The sequence below is a fragment of the Myotis lucifugus genome, unplaced genomic scaffold (genome assembly GCF_000147115.1).
Source record: "Myotis lucifugus unplaced genomic scaffold, Myoluc2.0 scaffold_46, whole genome shotgun sequence".
NCBI classification, from domain to species: domain Eukaryota; kingdom Metazoa; phylum Chordata; class Mammalia; order Chiroptera; family Vespertilionidae; genus Myotis; species Myotis lucifugus.
In genome coordinates this window covers 5,816,385-5,830,183 of record NW_005871094.1, presented here as the reverse complement: position 1 = coordinate 5,830,183, position 13,799 = coordinate 5,816,385, and the positions used below count along the sequence as shown (strand labels likewise).

The 13,799-nt window shown below is 43.6% G+C and overlaps 1 long non-coding RNA gene across 1 annotated transcript in view; it reads right to left on the bottom strand.

Moving 5' to 3' along the window:
- Nucleotides 1-2,646: 2,646 nt before the first annotated feature.
- Nucleotides 2,647-13,799, bottom strand: part of LOC111825915 — a 44,964-nt gene continuing 33,811 nt past the window's right edge. Inside the window, exon 4 of the long non-coding RNA XR_002829150.1 lies at nt 2,647-3,649. This is a non-coding gene — a long non-coding RNA (uncharacterized LOC111825915). The remainder of the gene's footprint in view (nt 3,650-13,799) is intronic.

Below are 13,799 nucleotides of genomic sequence, written 5' to 3'. Positions count from 1 at the left end.
AGGTAAATACTGGTGGGTAAAACCGAATTAGTTTAAATCACCTTAAAAGGGTTGTTATGGAAGTACCCAGTACACCAGGGGTCCTCAAACTACGGCCAGCCAAAACACCTGCCTGTTAATTAATTTCCTGAATTAACTCAACAATGTCACGGTGTACCCGTCAGAGGATGGGAAGCGATCCACTCTCCTGGTGTTACCCCTTCACAAAAAATAATGTCCACGTCTCCAGAACCTGCCCTCTGCTTGCCCCAGACTCAACAAAGGCAGCACTTCTGGTTTTCCAACAAAGCCCATCACAAGTGGATGCCAAAACTGAAAGACCTTTAAATAAAATTACAGACATGCCTCTCACATGGGGCCTTCCCAAACCTGCTGTGTGGGTTTAAGAAACCCCAAATTTCCATGTAATAAAGAATTGTAAAACCCAGCATTTTCTGGGAAGTCCATATCTCCTTCCTGGGGGGGGGGGGGGGGGGGCGGGGCGCAGACAGTGTGCGTAAGGGCCAAATCTTTTTAGATGACACTGACACTCTGCTTGAGTATATAAAAACAAAAATAACCAAATACTTCAGAATGTTCCATTTATAATAAACGTTTTTATCGAAAACAGAAACTATTATTTCTTATTTTCTTAAATACATCTAAAACCAGCACACATCTCATCCACTTAAAGAGTTGGAAACTGAGGCAAGAAAGCACAGTCATTTTGTTAAGAGGACTTTCAGATTAAGCCATGAGCTCAAACTAACTTAATTCTCCCAGAAGGCTTATTATTGCTCCACTGAAGAATAAACAGTGTGAATTATTTCAATAATGGGTCCAAGAAGCAGCCGCAGACCAACTTAGACATCTGTCAACATCCTCGTCCACCATTTCCCTTGAGATGGCACGTGTACATCACAACTTACACGTGCCCTTGACTTGGATGAGAATAATATCCCTACATCCCCACTGGATAGCTATGTGCTGCCATCTTCTGATTATGCCCAGTGGAGTGTAAAATTTTTTTCATGTAAAAGCAAAATCAATAAAAGTAAAACTCCCCACTTTTCCTGCCAGAAATGCCCTCCGTAACGAAGGGGCAAAGACAGCAGAGCAGAGATTACAATACTCTCAGACGTAATTCAAGCAGCATTCTGAACGCATCAGTGGGTGTTGGAAACTTTCTTTGCAAGTGCCTTGCATGCTTACGATACTATTCATCCTGAGAGAGACAGATCATCAATGACCTTCTGGGTCACTGACTAGGGAGAAAGCGGCCTATAAAAAAGAGTGGGGGGGGGGGAGTAGAGGGGAGGGGGTGCTTCCCTCCACACCCGGTCCCCTGCAGCCTCCAGTGAAAGAAGACAGATGGCAGCCACCTTCCCTTTCATTAGGAGGGCAGCTCAGGCGGGGACAGCCCTGCTTACTTGGCACCAACCTTACCCGATCGCTTCGATGGCAATGCTCGGCTCATTCACCCCCGTTTCAAACTGCTCTCGACCTTTAACTTATAAACCAAATCTCTGTAAAGTTAAAACTGTGAAAAACTAAAGCTCTGAGACCAATGCTATATATGACAGAGGCACCTAAAGATGTTTGCTGGATTAATTCACAGACATCCATTCAGAGAAGGAGCTTAAAGTGTTTCAGATGAAATACTGACACCCCAAGTCCTATGATCACCACTTGGAGACAAAATGTGAATTCTCCTGGCCCCGAGGCCCTACCAGATTCACACAGCATTTGGAGCGAGATTTAGACTCGGTACTAGACCCCGATTCTGCTTCCATTGCCTCTCTGCGTTCCTGGCTCCTTCTACCTTCGAAGTGTTACCGTTTAAGTCAAGAAAATTCTACAGTAAAAACAGTCCGTTCTATAAGGAAGGATAATTTCATTACAGATCATAAAACGCTCTGCAATTACATTTGTTTTGTACTTCCAAAACCATAGAACTTGGTATTAAAAATGTATCACATCTGTGGCGGCAGGATCAGCATAAGAAACAAGCACAAACGGAAGGCAGGGCCAAGCCTTAGAATTCGGCTGGAGTCACAGAATCTTCTGGACAGGTAGGGGGTGGGGACCGTCTGGCCCACAGGCCATATAAGGCCGGAGAAATCGTCGGGTCTGGCATTAAGGGTGAGTTAATTAAGTGTCTGACCAAAAAAAGTGGGCTGATTTTTTAGTTGATAATTTTGCACGGACTTCAAATGATGTTATAAATATCCAAGTGGCCGTTAGCAGAAAAAAGGTTCCCCACCCCTGGGGTCTAGGTGATGAAGATTCTTAATTATCTTCTAAAAGGCATTAAACCCACTTCCTATGAAACTTTCTAACATGAAGGACAAGTTCAGTTTCTGTTGACAAGGTTAGGTTCTTTATACACTTTATCCCATTTTTATATTAAATCTGTTTTTTTCCCAACATCATTAAACAGTTTCTATTTCTCAGTTCCTTTCCATTCCTGTCCGACTGATTGACTTTCTTTCTTTTCTCTTTTCTTTTCTTTTCTTTTGTCTTTTCTTTCCTTTCCTTTCCTTTCTTTCCTTTTTTCTTTTCTCTCTCTCTCTCTCTCTCTCTCTCTCTCTCTCTCTCTCTCTCTGTTTCTCCTTCCTCTTTCTTTCTCTTTCTCTCTCTCTCTCTCTCTCTCTCTTTCTTTCTCTTTTGTTGTTATTTTTCAATTACGTTTACGTTGAGCGTTACTGTGTATTAGTAGCCTGACACCATACATAGTTGTTACAATGTTATTGATTATATTCCGTGCTGTACTTTACACCCAGTGACTATTTTGTAACTACCAATCTGGTTTTTAAATTGCAGCCTCTTGTCCAGAAGCCATTCCCACCTAATTTCTGCAGTCCCCTCACGGGGACACTGTATTTGTCTTGTACACACACCTCTTCCTGCTTCCCAGCGAGAACAAGGGCAGTGAACTGGGGCTGTTGAGCTCGATGTGCTCCTGGCACGTAAAAAGCCTCGTCTGTGTCACTGTCATTTAATTGATGGCAAAGTTCTTGAACCATTAAAACCCAACAACAACTTGTTTTCTCATGGATAAGACCTTTCCGTCTCTGGCTATCTCTAACAAGCAAGCCAGCAGGCTAGATACAGGAGGACAGAAAAGATCAAGGCAGCAATGAACGACTGAACAGACTTCATACCCTCCTTCCCAGTGAAGGGTTACACTCGGCATCTGTCAGATACTGGCTGTCTAACAACGCGAGCAAGAGAAAACACGCAGAGGAGTGACTAAGGGAGAAACAAACAGCACTTACTTTGTTTTCCAGCGCAGTAGGCGAGTCGGTCCTTCCCCAAGGCCCTGCTTTCACTTTAAAAGCTGGGCTTATGCGACGTCCAGGTTTGCCGTGGACTCCCAAACGCCTGCGCTTGCCAGGACGCCCCAAGTTCACAGTTCATCAGAGGCAGCACGGACCAGGGATCCCCAGGAGAGAGCGAGGCGACCTCTGGGCGCTCCGTGTCACCACTGCTGTTACCACACACGCCCGGGACACCCACGCGTTCGCTCAGGAGCCGGGCACCGGCAGATAACTGCTCAGATGGGTGTCCAGAGACGCCAGCCTCTGACATTCTCAGGTTCAAGGTTGGAAACTGTATGAAGACGAGAACCACGCCGTCAGCAGTATTCTGCACCACTCACTTTCTCGCACTCAACGCACATTTAAAAAAGAGCAAAAGGTACAAAATTAGAAGGCATATTTTACTGGTGACTGTGATCGGCATTTGCCCTGTACTGGGTCCCATCTTGCTCACTAAACCTGCATTTAAGATCAGGAGTATTTTCATTTCTCTGTGAAAACTCAAGATTTTTTGAGAGAATCAATTTAAAAAAGAACAGGAAAACAGGATAAGTCTGCTTAAAAATGCAGCCCTCACTAAATCTCATCGGGTTAATTTTTTAAAATCCAAAAAGTAAACAAACAAACAAAGCATACAGATTGGATGTTTGTTTTGAAAATACTTCATCCGTGTCCTGTCCCGCTCATAAAAACAAACCTCCTTCCAGCAAAGAGGGACACTTTCACCTTGTTTACTGCCGTGTTTTAAAGCGCTGTCTGGTCCCTCCTGACATCACCGGCCCGGCATTAGCACCTTCGCCGCTGCTGGCTGCACCTTCCTGCCGCCCCGGCTGGACCAACACGCCCCAGAGCCGAGAGGATACTGGCGTGAGCATTAAACCCACGGAACTCACATGACAGCTGCTGTAAGTGTCCCATCTCTCTGATCACTTTCACAAGAACACAAAAGCATCAAACATGTGACACTTTTTAAAGTCTCAGCGTCCAGACCTAGCACAGACCATTCTTTCTTCTGACCCTCTCCCTGCCCAAGAGAGAGGCTCCCTCGCTCCCCGATGGCCATATTGGCAAGAATTTCTGCCACAGAGACTTGCTAATAGGAGATCCTGACCTACTTTCTCCCCATAAAATATTCCTGCAGACTTTCCTAGATTATAATTTACTTTACTATATTTTTTTAGTTGCAAGGAGTATTGAAGTTTTAATTTTGACAAAGCCAGACATATCCTCTCCCCCCCCCGCCCCCCACCCCTACCCCCTCTGGTGGAACATGCTTGTGCTGTTGGATGAGTGTTGCATTTTTAAAGAAGTAATTTTCTCCTGTAAGTCTGACAGATTTCCCTCCCGTGTTCCTCAGTTCTTATTCCAAATAGATCAGAATCAAAGCAAAGGGTAGTTGAAACACCTGGACATAAGTCATTAAATTTGGGGGAACATCTCTCATAACCCATAATAAAACTGAATTCTGGTCCTACAATGGTAGTACGATTTTATAGAGAAGTAACTAAAAATCCAAGTTTAACCTATGTGAAATCAACTGGTAACATTCTTGTTCCTTTCCTGAAACTTAAAACACACACACACACACACACACACACACACACACACACCAAGTCCTTTAACTAGTCACCAAGAAATAACGAACATGAAATACATATTTGAGCAACGATGGCCCTTGTTTGTCAGAGGAGTGAAAACAGAAACATCCAGAGTTCATAAAATTAATTTACTCTAGCTAAAGAACTACTAAAAAGCCCCTCCAAACATCATGCTGTTACTATGACAACTTCAGAACTGCTTTGAGAAAATGTGAGGGATTTTAAGATCCATGATAGAACAAGTGTCACCCAGCCTGCTAGGAATTACTGCAATTTATAGGAGGCGGCAGAAGGGCTGAGAGGCCATTTACGATTCTGAAATATCAAATCGTTACCTTTGAGAGATGCTGCACTCTTCATGCCGACCGGAAAGACTAACAGGTAAGCGAACGGCTCTGTGTGATCGGAACCATTTGGATGGTTTCAGTCCTGCCACCATACCACTCCCACGGTCTCTCTCCCCGGTACATTATTTTTATAATGAAAGCAAACTCTGACTCAATCTGAAAGGGAAGGGACAAAAACAATCCCTAACAGTCTCGTGTTTCCAAATACAAACAGGGAAGCACTCGGATTTTTTCAGGCGTCAATAATGAAACAGAAAAAGAAGACAGCATTTTTCTCTTAAAATTCCTGTTGTTAGGTATTTAGCCGGATTTACATTTTACATAATCTCGATGGCTCAATCAGGAAGTAAAAATTTTAAGTGCGTGTATCATGGAGGGGAGGAATCATGTGACCCAACAGCAGAGGAAATTATGCAGCAGACGAGCACACGAAGAAAAACTTAACAGGGGTTTACAAATACTGTCTGTGGGACTCATCGAGCCATGAACATACTGTGGCTTTTGAGAAATCATAATTTATTTGGAAGCTTTGAGAGTAAGCCTTCAGGGCATTTAAAAAAATGTTACGAGATCAAAGCAGTGCAGTGAGAAATGAAAGTTTAATTAATAAAGGGACTGTTTCTCTGACAATCATACCCACTCAAAGATTACGTAAAGGCGATTTTTCAATGTTATTTAAAGATCAGGGCATCCATAAGTGTAATCAAACAAAACATCGGCTGCAGCTATGTACAAGTACTTATGCTTTATTTGCTATGGAGGGCTGTGTGTTCCCGGATCAGAGAAAAAAATGGTTTCGGTTTAGCCAGACTCCACGCAAGTTCTACAGATTACAAGTAATCACTGTATTTTATTACAGCAAATACGTTCTCAAGAAGGAAATGTCAGGTCCACACAGTTTTCATCTGAGGCACGAAAGCTGGTAATAGGGTCACCATCACAGAGTACCTGAATCCTCCTGTGTGTGATGTAAGTTACGCCGCAGACCACGTTCACTCAGTCAAAATCAGAAAGTGAAGATGCATGTTAAAACACTTTAATAAGAATAATGGGTCGACTGATAGGTGACTTTATTGTACAAAAATGCCTGAAGACATATTCTCTGTGCTGCGGAAGATGTTAACATGAACGTATTTGAAACTCAAAAGGTGTGGCCCGTGGCTGTTTTGTTTCTCAATGCCATTTCTGTTACTAATATGTTAATAATAATTTGTTAATCCTGCTAATACACAACAAGGCTGAGAGCAGGTATTTATATCTCAAGCTATTACTTTTATCACTTCAGTGTCTCCCATTTTTCAAAATGCTTTCCCTATTTTTATTTCAACCTTTACAACAAATTTATGCCACAGCTCTGGGCAAGTGGCAGGGCCAGGTCAGGGCCAGCAACCATTTCTGGGTATTTCTTGAGAAGTAGCTCATCCTTCTTTAATTCTGAAGCACAAGAGGTAGCTGGGCAAAAGGAGAAATTATTAGGAAAGACAGAAGCCTTTCAGAAGGGAGCCTGAGGTAGGTTAAGAACAGTTAGCAAAGGTGAGAAGCACAAATTGTCCAGGGTACAGAGTATTAAATGGCACTGTAATCCTCTTACTCAACTTGCTGTCACACTGGTTGACTAACTTAAGGAAAGATGAACCAGTTACCCAGAAATACCAGGGAAGTTCTGGGCTGAGGGGGAAAGCTTCCAAGGGGCTCCTGCCCTCCACAGGGCTACCACAGCCTCCTCACTTCTTACAGTGGGACAATCAAGGCACCGAAATAAGAAAAAGCACTTGTCTTGGTTCATATCACAGCTTTCCTGGGATTTTGGACAAACATGAGAACCAGATAATATTCTAGGAAAAATAATGTATCTCCTACTTTATAATCTTCACCAAAATTAATAGTGTAGAGAGTCAAAAGTTAAATATAAGAGGGGAAAAAAGAAAAAAATTAGAAAAATATTTATGAATTTGAGATAGGAAGTCTTAGCTTTATAAAAGCAATGAGGAAAGTAACAAAAAGCATAACTGAATCCATCTTCCCTACATTAACATGTAAAACTCCTGTATGTCCAATAGCAGCAGACAAAACTGAAAGGTAAACAAAAAATAAGATACTTGCAACATGGTAATAGACTTTATATGATTACTAGAGGCCCGATGCATGAATTTTGTGCAAGAGTAGGCCTTCCTTCCCCCAGCTGCTGGCACCGGCCTCCCTCTGGCACCCAGGACCTGGGCTTCCCTCCGGCCACCAGCAGGCAGCTGGGACCGGGCTTCCTTCGCAGCCCTGGCTTCGTCTGGAAGGACGTCTGGTCTAATTAGCATATTACGCTTTTATTATTATAGATCATTGTAAAAGGTAAATAATACTAATAGACTCTTCACCCCAAAATATAAAAGGCCAATTAACATGAAAAAGTGTTGAATTTCACTAGCAAACACCAAGTTTTCACCAATCAAATTCACAAAGATGGACAACAATAAGAGTAAAGTTAAATTGTTGGTTCAATGCCCTGTCAGGGTGCATATGGAAGGCAACTGCATCGATGCTTCTCCTTCTCCCCTTCTCCTCTCAAAATCAATAAACATATTCTTGGGTGAGGATTTAAAAGAAGAGAATAAAGCTAGTGAAGTGAGGTGAGCCAATCATTTCAGAAAATCTGCAATACCTTTCTATAAGCCAACAAACTGTTTTGACTCATAACATGCCTATAAATATCTCCGAAAGAAACAATCACGGATACACAGGAAGATAGTTGTACAAGGACATCCTTACAATAACATAATGTTGAGAACAATGTAAACATCCTAAAGTGGAGGGGAGCATGTGACTAAATAAATTATAATAAACTCATATGTTTAAATGATGGTTTTTGGAGAATACTTAATGACACTGCAAATTATGAAATATGATGTTAGGTGAAATGTTGCCAGATATAGGAAGTTAGAAGGGGGGGGGGGACAAGCAAATGGTGGGGGTAAGAGAAGCTGATCTCAAAAGGAAAACAGAAAAGAATACATTTAAAAAGTTTGCCCTGGCCATTGTGGCCCAGTTGGTTGAGCGTCATCCCACGAACCTAGAGGTTGCCGGTTTGATTCCAGGTCAGGGCACATGCCCAGGTAGGGGGTGTGCAGGAGGTGGCCAATTGATGTTTCTCTCTCATTGATGTTTCTCTCTCTCTCTCCCTCCCTCTCCCTTCCCTTTTGTCTCTAAAAAATCAGTAAAAACATATTTTTTAAAAAAAGCTTAAGGGGTAGAGAATTAGGATTTTTCATTAATTCTTTATAATATTATTTGACCTCTATGAGAAACATTGAGTTGGAAAAATGTTATTGAAGCTAATGTATATCCAATAACTATTTCTTAGTCATACAAAATAATTAAAATGTTTACAAAGCCCATTTAAAAAAGAGAATGCTTATACTTTATTAAGTACAAGAAAGAAGTATAAAACAATATGACCTTAAATATATAAAAGCTCACATTATAAACACCAGAAGGATATGCAGCAAGATGTTAATAATGGTTTCCATTAGGTAGTGTGATTGTCTGTAGTATTTTTGCTATTCCTTACAAATTTTCTATGATTGTCATATGTTGTTTTGATGAGAAAGAATAAATACTAGTATCACAATAATAGGACTCATACATCAAGAAGATGCTATTATTGCCCAGCCGACGTGGCTCAGTGGTTGACCTATGAACCAGGAGGTCACGGTATGATTCTCAATCAGGGCACATGCCCAGATTACGGGCTTGATCCCCAGTAGTGGGCAAATCAATAAAAATATGTTTCAAAAGATGATGCTATTATTAACAGTTAAATTTCAAAATACAGAATATCTATAGCCACAAAAATCTGCCTGATTTTTTAAAAATATATTTTTATTGACTTCAGAGAGGAAGGGAGAGGGAGAGAGAGAGAGAAACATCAATGATGAGAATCATTGATTGGCTGCCTCCTGTACGCCCCCTACTGGGGATCAAAGAGACATTTGTGTACATGTGTTCATAGTAGCGTTATTCACAATAGCTAAAAACTGGAAGCAACAGAATGCCCACCATGGGTGATGGATAAACAAATGTGAATACAAAGCCCTGATCAACCCTACGGAAGGCGAAACATTTTGACGCTTACCAATCTGAATATTGGATTTTGAGCACAGGTGGATAAAAAAATTAGAAATAAATGTCCCAGAAACGTTTTCCCTCTCATGTGCACTGTCCCAAACTTGTTCAAAGGTCACTATTTTTTTAATGCCTCATTGGAAGGGTAGTTAAACACCTGAATCTCCCCCCAACCCCATTTTTATAAACTTCTAAGATTATAACCTGTTAAAAGTTACTATTAAAAGGGAAAGATGCTGAACAAAATATATAATGCCATGCTTCAGCCTTAAAAAGAAGGATAATTCTAACACAAGCTACAACATGGATGAACCTAGAGGACATGATGCGAAGTGAAGTAAGGCAGAAAGAAAAAGACAAATACTATGAGTCTGCCACTGATATGAGGTCCCTACAGTAGTCAGATTCACAGAGACAGAAAGCAGAATTGTGGTTGCCAGAGGCTGGGGAGATGGGGAACGGGGAATTAGTGTTCAATGGGTATGGAGTTTCAGTTTTGCAAGAAGAAAGAGTTCTGAGATGAATGGTGGTGATGGCTGGCAGTTCAATAATGTGGACATACTTACTGCCACCGAACCATACTCTTAAAAATAGTTAAGATAGTACATTTTATTCTGTATGTATTTTACCATAATTAATAATTATACATGTTATTTATATATATATATATTACTAGAGGTCTGGTGCGTGAAAATCATTCACTCGGGGGAGGGGGGTCCCTCAGTCTGGCCTGCACCCTCTCACTGTCCAGGAGCCCTCAGGGGACATCTGACTGACAGCAGGGAGCGGGCCTAAGCTAGCAATCAGACATCCTTAGTGTTGCTGCAGAGGTAGGAGAGGCTCCGGCCGCTGCCGTCGCACTCGCCAGCCCAGCTCAGGGTTTCTGGCTGAGCAGTGCTCCCCCTGTGGGAGCGCACTGACCATCAGGGGGCAGCTCCTGCGTTGAGCGTGTTCCCCTAGTGGTCAGTGCCCGTCATAGCAACCGGTTGTTCCGCTGTTAGGTTGATTTGCATGTTAGCCTTTTATAATATAGGATTATATATATTATACATATACTAGAGGCCCAATGCACAAAATTAGTGCAAAAGTAGGTCTTCCTTCCCACCAGCTGCTGGCACCTGGGACCTGGGCTTCCCTCTGGCTGCTGGCACCCAGGAGCTGGGCTTCACTCACAGAGGGAGGCCCCGCTCACCCGCCGCAGCCTGCCAGTCGGTGGCCTGGGCCTCCCTCTTTGGGGCGATTGTGGAGCCCCCCAAATGATCGCCCCCCCCCCCCCGGCTGGTGGCCTGGGTCTCCCTCGGTGGGGTGATCCTGGGGTGATGGCTGGGACCTGACCAATTGCATTGCACCTCCTTGGCTGGCCTGCTGCCAGTGGGTGTCATAGTATGATCACGGATGGTCATTCCACTGTTCGGCCGTTCGGTCCATTTGCATATTACGCTTTTTATTTGTGTGTGTGTGTGTGTGTGTGTGTATCGAATATACTGAAATAAATGAAGGAAGGAAGGAGGGAAAGAAGGAAAAAAGGAAGGAGGGAAGAGAAGAAAGAAGGAAGAAAGGAAAAAGGAAAGGGAAATTAGAAGTCCTGAAGAAGGCTTCTGATTTGACATGAGAGTTTAAAGAATGTCAAGGTGCAAACATCAAAATAAAACAGACCCTATTTCTGATGCTAGGTTCTTTCAATATACTTGGAGAAGTCATCTCACAAACACAGATGATCAAAAGTGAAAATAAGAAGGGACATTATGTTTAACTTGAAGAGAACATACCAGACCTCTCTGTGGTTTTTGAGACCTTCTCATTATAGTCAGCTTGAAAAATTCCCCATAACTAGGAAAGAACCTGCAAGCCCAAGCAAATGATGACATTTTCTCATCAGCTAACAGGAAAAACACACAACGACGAGGGAAGCCCTGAGTGTCCTAAAACTGTCCCCTATCCTCATTACACACTATTAGCACATCATGCAAGAATCTGGGGGCTGGACAAAGGCCCGTAACCAGGGAGAGCTTGCCCAGGCTCCCTCGGCAATGTGGGGCTTAAAGACAACCCCCTGGAACACAGTCATCCTTTGTTTGCTATGTTTTATTTTTTAAATGGGTAAGAAACATGGCATAATTGAAATGTTCTTTATACAAGTCATTTGACTAATTCTGTTCAAGAAGTATTTATTGAGTACATAGTACATACTATATACCATGTTCCAGGCACTGGGCTAGGCACTGAATGGTGAGCAGGATGATGTCATCCTCCCCCCTCATCGAACCAGCAATGACCATTTAAAGGAGACACAGGGTGCTGCTGGGGCACAGTAATAAGGGGCTCTAACCTGTTCTACACAGGCCAAGGACGGAAACCTGTGAGAAGTTACATTTTTAATAATAGCAGTTATTACTGCCATCATAGTAAGTTTGATTGACTACTACTACAGGTCAGGCAGAGTTTTAAGTACTTCCCATGCATGAAACTTAATTTTCACTACAATCTTATAAAGTGGAGTTTTAAAGATGAGAAAACGGAGGCACAGAAGGGTCACACAGCTCTCACACAGTGGAGTCAGAAGAGATAGCATCCTTGTTCAGAATCTGCTTCAAGGGGAACCCAAACTAAGACAAGACAGGGACGAAATTTAGGGATTATAACATTTAGCAAAGCGTTGAGTTACTCTGAATAAGAAGGGGGGGCGTAAATAGAAGTTCAACAGATGCGAGAGGCAGGGGCTGGGGCGCGGGAACAGGTCAAGAGGTGTGAGTGGGGAAGGATGGAAGCGCCGGGAGGGACAGGAGCCAGGATCAGGAACTTTGGAGGGCAGGAGTGAGTGATGTGCAGGTGGGACAGTCATTAAGTCCTGCTGTGCGGAGAGGAATGACTCCCTTCTCCACCTCCCCATGAACACTGGTGCTTTCGTACCTGTGTATGCAGGTGAGAACACCTGCTCTGAAGAGGCCCCCATCGAGCTGGGTACAAGATATTACAGAAATGGGGAGGAGTTTAACCCCTAGAGTGCTGGGGAGCGCGATCGCGCTCCTCCTGCAGTGTCACTATTAGATGCTAGTAGTTCACTCTTTATTGACAGATGGCACCTAAGTACAGATTACTTATGTAGTAAAGGTTTCCTTAAGTTTTTGAATATGTAACTTCATTTACTTGCGATTCATAATTTGTTTTCCTAAACTGCTGTAAAATCAGCAAAAATGCCTTGGCAGTTTCAGCATAGTTCCTAGGATACTGGTTGGCACTCAGAGGGTTAAGTGGAGAAGTGACATGAAGAGGATGCTTTTAGAAGCATCACCCTGAATGCAGTCAGGAGAATAAACTGGGGAGAATACCAGGAGCAGGAGAGGGTTGCTAATGCAGGAATTCAGATGAGAGAAGGACATACTGGAGACAGCACAGATGGCCTTGAGAACAGCCGATGTGCAGAATTTTGACCAGAGCTGGTTTCTTTGTGGATTTGGAAGATAAGGAGATAGAAGGGTCAGTGAGAACAGGTTTCGAGCTTGTGTAATTTGGTAAGTTTGGAATCTGTTGGATATGAGGTTCCAGCAAGATATCAAAGTGGAAATGTCCGGTTGGCATCTGGACACGAAGCCTGGAGCTTAGAGATGGATGGAAGGAACCTGCACAGGGCAACAAGGAGAAAAAGCCAGAGCGCAGGGAGGGTCTGGAGACCCAGAGGAGGGCGAGCAAGCACTGTCACCGCTGAGAGGTCAAGGGAGGTAAGAATCCAGTACACCTACTGGAGGTGGTAGGAAGGATAGGAAGGCAAGTGCCAGCCGTGGCCAGAGCTGTATCAGCCAGGTCACAGGGGCGAAGCCAGACTGGAGTAGGCTGAGGAGGGAGCAGGAGGGAGGAAATGGAGGCAGCAAATACACACAATTCCTCCAGGGAGGTTGTCCCTGGCAATGTGTAAGTAAGGTCTGCGACATGGGAGGGGCGGCCAGCTACAGAGAGTAAGAAGTGAGGTGGAGAAGTGAGAACGAGCAGTGTGTGCGGGAGCTGCTGGGGATGAAAGGGAGCAGCCACCACACAGGAGAAAGTGACCTTGTGGAATGTGTTTCTCCCTCATGTCAAATCATGAGAGCCGTATGCCACTACTCTGTGCATCTGCAGCATTTACCAAAGAACACGTAACCGCATGTGCACAACAAAGACAAATGCTTCAGGGCGAACACAATGATCATTTTGCGACAACGGGCAGAAAAGCTCATACTTCAGCCTGTCGTGCAACCTGGTTGGTCTGTGTAATCACAACACCACATTTCCCCTGGAAACGACACCACTAATAGCACAGGGACAGGCTTCATGTTTGCTCCGAGCTGGACTGTGCTTCCGGCTTATCGCTAACCCTGCTAACTGTGCACACAGGCGTACAGGGGAGGGGCAGGCACGCCCCTCCTTCCAGAGTGCACCAGGGCACCAGTGGGAAAGAGGCTGTCACG